This window comes from Macrosteles quadrilineatus, unplaced genomic scaffold (assembly GCF_028750875.1).
Source record: "Macrosteles quadrilineatus isolate MER2022 unplaced genomic scaffold, UCM_ALF_1.0 Scaffold_1__1_contigs__length_201487025, whole genome shotgun sequence".
Lineage (NCBI taxonomy): Eukaryota > Metazoa > Arthropoda > Insecta > Hemiptera > Cicadellidae > Macrosteles > Macrosteles quadrilineatus.
The window spans coordinates 117,949,133-117,956,110 of NW_026542594.1; positions in this window are offsets into that span (position 1 = coordinate 117,949,133).

The window sequence follows — 6,978 nt, forward strand, 5'->3', positions numbered from 1 at the left end:
CAATCCAATCAACAGACAGCAAGTATTTGATTGATGCATCCAGTGTTGAAACTAAACCAATTATGTATTTATTTACGATAGCTTCATATTTATCTTAATCAATCATTATAATTCACTAAAAACCACAATTTCGTAGTATGCCCTACTCTATTCAATTGTATTGTTTGTTTTGCTGGTATTATATGGTTCGTTTAAAACTATTACAAGAAATTATGACCAAATAGATAATGATAGAACGGACGTCCATCTAATACATGTTCTATCATAATTAATTTAGTTTGTTAGTGTTTCAGGTTATCTCAACGTTTATAGACTATATATATATATATATATATATATATATATATATATATTTAGTAAGTGTATTACTTCTAAGGATTGGGAAAGTATGGCTTGAATAAAACACTTACAATAAGGAAGAGACGGATCGAAGACGACATTTGTGGTTCTCTAAGAAGCTTACTGTAGCTTTGTTGGCCACCAAAATATAATCGGCTTCCTATACTTAGCATTGTTAACTTAGCAATTAATACCTAGATAAATAAAGTTCTGTAAATATAATATATTCAGGAGCTATGAAAGTGTTATGGATGATCAGAGTAATCATAATTATATTTATATTATAATTTACATAATTTTTTTTTGTCTGGTTATATCACACATGTACTCGTATTAAAAATGTATAAAAAACGTAATATGACGTTGTATTGACGTTAAAACGTTATATTATTACAGTAGTTGAATTCTTAGTTTTAAACTAAATGAAAAAAAAATTTGTATTCTTATGTTTTCATAGGAGAGATTTGCATATTTTAGTAAGTAAAAAACTGTAAGCAGCATGAATGACATCAATTACTTTTATCTGCATTGATTATATTTACACTCTTATATCAATGTATGTGTATTCACTAGATTGTTTACTTTTCGACATAAAACCACAAAATAAACGTTGTTGTAAATATAATTTTTATGATATCTAAGAAAGGTACACATATTGTGTTGTGTAATTGAAAGATAATCGTGTTATTTTATCAGAAATTTACAATGCAATACTTGTACAATTTTGAACATTTTTAAGTTTTAACCATGGCACTTTACTCATTAATGTTAAAACTAATGAGCCAAGTGTGCAGTGTAACTAACCACAATTAATTTACATAGTTCCAACAATAGCCTGGCTTCGGCAAATTGGTAATCAACTTTTTTAGCCTTCGCAACCGATGTAATTACGTTTGATTGGTTTCAAATTGATGACTGGCTACATGACCTAATAAGTGACGGTGTATCGATTAGTTGTTACAAGTCTGAATATGCGACAGTTAAAAATATGACTAAATGTTCATAGTCTGTTTGACTAACAGTGTTCGGTAAAACTATTTTCTTGAATGGATTTCTCTTGGAGGGTATTAATTACGTTTACCCGTTTTATCATTGCAATGTTGTCTCACATCAACTTTAAAACCGATTGTTTTTTTTATTACGATGTGTAGTGGATTATTGTATCATTTAAGATTTTTTTACCTATACCAAGCTGTTCCAAAGTTTTACTATCGAGAAAAACCATCATTATAATTAATTACGTGTGACAGATTCAAATGTGAACTTATGATTCCGTCCAAGTAACTTAAATACTTAAGTATGGATAGGTAGCGTAAGACCTTTGTAGAAGATCAAACAACGTGTGATTTTAAATCATTTTAGTGTGCTACTTTCTAGTTACAAGACCCGCGTAGTCAGGATTATTACAGTGTTGATTGTAAACAAATACGTTCGAGGTGTGCCATGCGCATTTAAATAAATTACACACAATTTACCCTATGATGAAAGCTCCGAATGACTTTGCATCTTAGGCAATCCACATGCTATAAGCTGGATATTTTGAGTTCTGGTCCTGGGATGACATGGATGTCTTAGCGAGGTGGCTCTGCTGGTCATTGTTTAGCTCATTAAAACACTCTTCAGCCTTGTCATTGATGACTCGCCAGATCCAGCCACAAAAACAGAAGCAGCAGCAAGATCCTTACAAGGAGAGGCTACAATCAACTTTATAAAACATCTCTAATGAAGATAAATAGCTCGTGACAATCGACAAAGTAACTCTTTCCTTCTACAGCTCATCATTTCTTATGATTAAACCTTGAATTTTGGTATTAAATGTCTTAACAGGTATGTTCCAACGCAAAACACAAGGTCCACACAAAATATTATTTTTACATACGAAACAATACTCACAATAATAGGAAATCAGACAGGTTAAAATGAGTGTAAATTAACATCTTCATGTTTACGATGGGTTAAAGATATCTCTTGATAGAGAAGGTGTTGTTATCACCGTGTAGAAGATATGGGGGATTCTGCTGTCAGAACTCCTGTTTGGGAGATTCAGTTATAGATGGAGCTCGGTATTGTGTCTACAACGCTCAGAAGAAGAAAAAAAACTTTAATTGGATAGTGCCTCGGGAGAAAACAAGTATGTAGCAGATCTAAAGGTAGACACGCCTTGGCTGATATTTCTTGAACACTTAGCATTACCGTCTAGACTCTAGAGGGATGGTTAAGAAATGGCTCAATCATGTTATGATGTCTAGTTTAGGGTTTGTATGCAGTAAAATCACGGGTAAAATACCATGATTATAATTGTTAAGTAACAAATCTTTTTAACAAATAGTTTTTTTTTATATATTTTCTTTATAATCATAGGTATATCAAATGTAAAATTTAAAATTATTTCTAATGATAGGGCGTAGACCAGATCCTAGATGATAATAATATGAATAATTATTCTTAACTTTGTAACAATAAAGAATTATAATTTTCTTTATGTCCAACTAAAAACCTTAGGACGCTAGACCCTAGCTCATTATCACATTACTTCAGGCTGGGTCTAAAAAGTCGTGGCATAATAAATAAATATAATATAAATTGAAGAGATTCCAACCCAGGTGCTCAGGCACTGAAGCACCACGCTCTACCACTAGATCAGATCGCTTCCAATGGAACAGTGATGATTAGTTTGCATACATAATAGTTTGTATCTTGCATTTTAATGTAACATTTTTGTTATGAGTATATTTTTGTCTATAGATATAATATGTATGTATTGGTTGTTAGTATATCAACATATTTTAATACTAGGATTTTGTTTATTTTTATATACCTACTTGGATCGTATTTACGAATTGATATCTAGACTTTATTTATATCATCTATTATATCTATTGTTATATAATATATATTCTATTTAAAAGCTATACATTAATGTTTCCTAGTTGCTGACACTAACGAGTTGTAACCACAATAAGAGCATATTATGATATACACTTCATACCCATCGACGTATATGGTTTAGGTGGGGTTGGGTAATTCTAATGAAAGCAGATTTTTAGCTAAGATTTTTCCCTTGGAATATACATAAATACAGTGAAAAATATGTAACATTTGTATATAATTTTTGAGTTATTATTAAAATAAGCAAAGGCCGTGTCCTGTTTTCCCTAAAATAATTTGTAGCAAACTCATTGTTGTTTCATTTTTGTAGTCTAATATCGTAGAAACATCTATTCCTAAAGAGATTATTTAGCTTGTCTTTTACTGCGGTAAGAAGATCAGGGGATCGTCATTGTTGGTCGCAGCGTGTAAGCAGCTTTGTAAACATGTTGCTGTCAGTTTGATCCCTTGTAGTCTAATTCAATTTCCAACATATTTCCTTTAATATATCAAATGTTTTAGGGTTAATACAGAGTTTCGGCCTTTTGCATACATCTAGTTAAAAATGTTAGTTATATTTATATGTTACAGGTAAGGGAGGAATATTTTTTTATGTAAAGACATAGCAACATATTTATTTGTACGTTATCAATCTACATATTTATTAAACGTCAGTTAATTTTTTTTTTATATTAATATATTGCATTCCATTATATTATGTAAAGTGGTATAAAGTTTATAATGCTACCCATCATCACTTAATTACTGTATGTGTCAACTTAACTGAAATAAAGAGGGAAGGTATTTAATTTAATATATTAGTTTACTCTTGTGTAATTGTTTGAAGCACTATACTGGTCTGGCCAGCTGTGTTTTTTACTAAGCCAATCATTTTCCAACGTGATAACGTCAATTCATTTAACATCGGGGTACAAAGCATTACTTTAACCATACACGTAGTGATGGGTACCCGCCCAGCCACGCCGAGCCTCGCCTAGCGCTACTGATTGAGGTCCGGCACCGTCTGACCTTGACCGAGGAATTTGATTAAAGATAGATTATTGATTTCATTACAGGCATTAGACCCTCGGAGTGTGGATGGTATGGATGTTTCAAGATAAATATCGGAGTTTTATCACTACATATACTCCAGCACATATTACATTTAATCTGCTATAGGATTTATACCTTTCCCTAAAAAAGCCAAGGATCCCAAAGGCAAAGAATAATAAAAAAAAACGTCACTTTAAACGAAATAAATTAATAAATATTCAATAAGCAATATATTTGTTTGCTAAGCGAATTAAAAGACGTGCGTTATCAAGTCGCTTAGAGTGAATATTTACGGAGGTTTCCGTTTAGATTTATGGTAGTCTGATGTCAGAAATTATTAAATTCAAAATATACCAGATTCTTTTTGAAAACCTCAAGGTGTGTAAGCGATCAAGATCACCTGAAACCGATCCTGAGAAAAGTTAAGGGTTTTTATAGTCCGAAAATGAACCAAGCTGTCATTTTACTAAGTGGCCTTAATTATAATACAGCTGGTCTTCGTCAGTAACAATTCTACATACAAGGGATGTCGTTTAATTTTTACACCCATCCTTTACTCCTATTTGTGTTAAAAAAAAGGCAAATAGTTTGAGTACCTATTGATAATCATGATGTCAAATAATATAATAGAGTTAACGCTAAAAGGATACAGGTGTGGTTTGTGGATGTAAATGTTAAAGAGTTGTATGAACAGGACACGTTATGACAAGAGATGAGCATAGTAATCTGAAAATATTCTCATGATAAATCCCGAAAGAAGACGACCAAGAGGAAGACAAAGCATAGGTGGAGAAGACAAGTGAAAAGACACCTAAAGCGACCGAGGGCGACGCAGACGATAGAGGAAGATGGAGAGGGCGTTGTTGGTACGGCCAATTATCTCCTTAGATATGCTTGGCCATGGGAGTAAGTAAGTAGGTAATTTACGGACAGTAAATAAAAGAGACGTCTTATAACACTTAAAACATATATTTATGCTTATACTGTTACTCACAAGACGGTAAATATACAATACCCCCGCCGCAGCAAACCTGCAGACTAAGCGAATTTCCATATACACAGCTGGAATTCCACTAAATTGTTCCCTTAAAATTGTCTGATTTATTTCCTATTTAAACATAATTAATATTAATGAGTACTTAGGTTTGCTGCTACAGGGAAGAAAATAGGGGGTTTTTATTGAGATATTAATAGTTCAGTATGAAGTAAACAAAATTTCAAAATTTCATTAATATATGTCCATACACAAGCAAGCTACAAACACTGTATTTATTCTCTATAAGAATAACATGGTAATTTTAAATTTACATTATTTTGCAATTTTTCCGTAACCGTTAGGCATGCAACAATGCTTCAATATACTAAATTATTTGTTTTTTTGAGCTCTACAAAATGATTTAGAAAGAAATTGCAAAATGTTATGTTTTCAGGGTGAAAAATTAGAAAAACCCACTTTTACCCCATAAAACCCCCCATAAACCCCTGTTCCCATAGTCCGATCATGCTGGTTCGCGAACTCGTTCAAATAAATGTAGGTTTACACGTTTATATTAAATTTCATCAAAATCGGACCATTTTTGCTCGAGTTATCGCGCTAACGGACACATATATATATATATATATATATGAACTTGAACGGATGGTGTTTTTGGCCTCTGGGGACCTCAAAACGAAAAACTAAATCGGTCCCGGGTGCAGATCTTACCATGAGACCTACGGTAATAGCTTATTCCCTATATGGGAAATTCGCTAAAAACATATGGTAAGTGGTAATCGATTTCGATTGGACACTCATTATCCAATTATCATCAGGCCCAATATGCGAAAGTGTGACAAACTATTTATTTCGATCTAATATTTAGGAGTTACCACAATATATTCGTCAAATCTGAGAATTTAAGAATTTAGTTAATACCATTTTTTCTTGGCTCGCACTTATCAAATGCGGACTACTTAATTGGTTTATTGGTGGTCTTTATATTTCTTTTCAAAGTGTTCAAAACCTCTGGCACATAGCCTACATTAAATATAATGGTCGCTATAATGAATCAGTTATATTAATTATTGTCCTTGTACTTATGTTTGTTTTAAAAACTCTTTTTTTTCAAAAGAAAAAAATCTGCAATGAAATTAGATTGTATTCTCTTTATTTTTCTTTACAAATATACGATCTATAAATGCTATACGTCCTACATAGTCGCACTTGTAACTCCCGTAGTTACTGTGGTTCGATTGTTTAAAAAGTGATTTAATTGTTCCCTTGATAAAACTTGACAGATAAAGAGTTTTTTGCAGTGTAAATTTATAACGTTAATGGCTGACTGATAAAACCTTTGATGTATATATAATTAGACTATACTGTATACATCGATGGATTGAACACAGATGTATAGTTATTAGGACCGATATTATAATTAGTAACGGTTCATTTCGATAGCGCATTTGTAGACCACGTTTTTATTTTATATTTTTACTTTTTTTTCTCTATTTATAACCAAACAAAATGCATAACATTCTCAGTTGAAATCAATCCTCCGTTATACATATCCTCAAGCCTTTGATCAAAGACATGTGCCTTTTGTGAGACTCTTTGATTCGTTCTTTATTTTGAAATAGGAATTCTTCAAATACACACTCAATCTAAAGATAACCCAGCCAAATAAGAGAATCAATATGCATAAGTATTCACTTGCATTGTTCTGTAATAAAATAGCATGT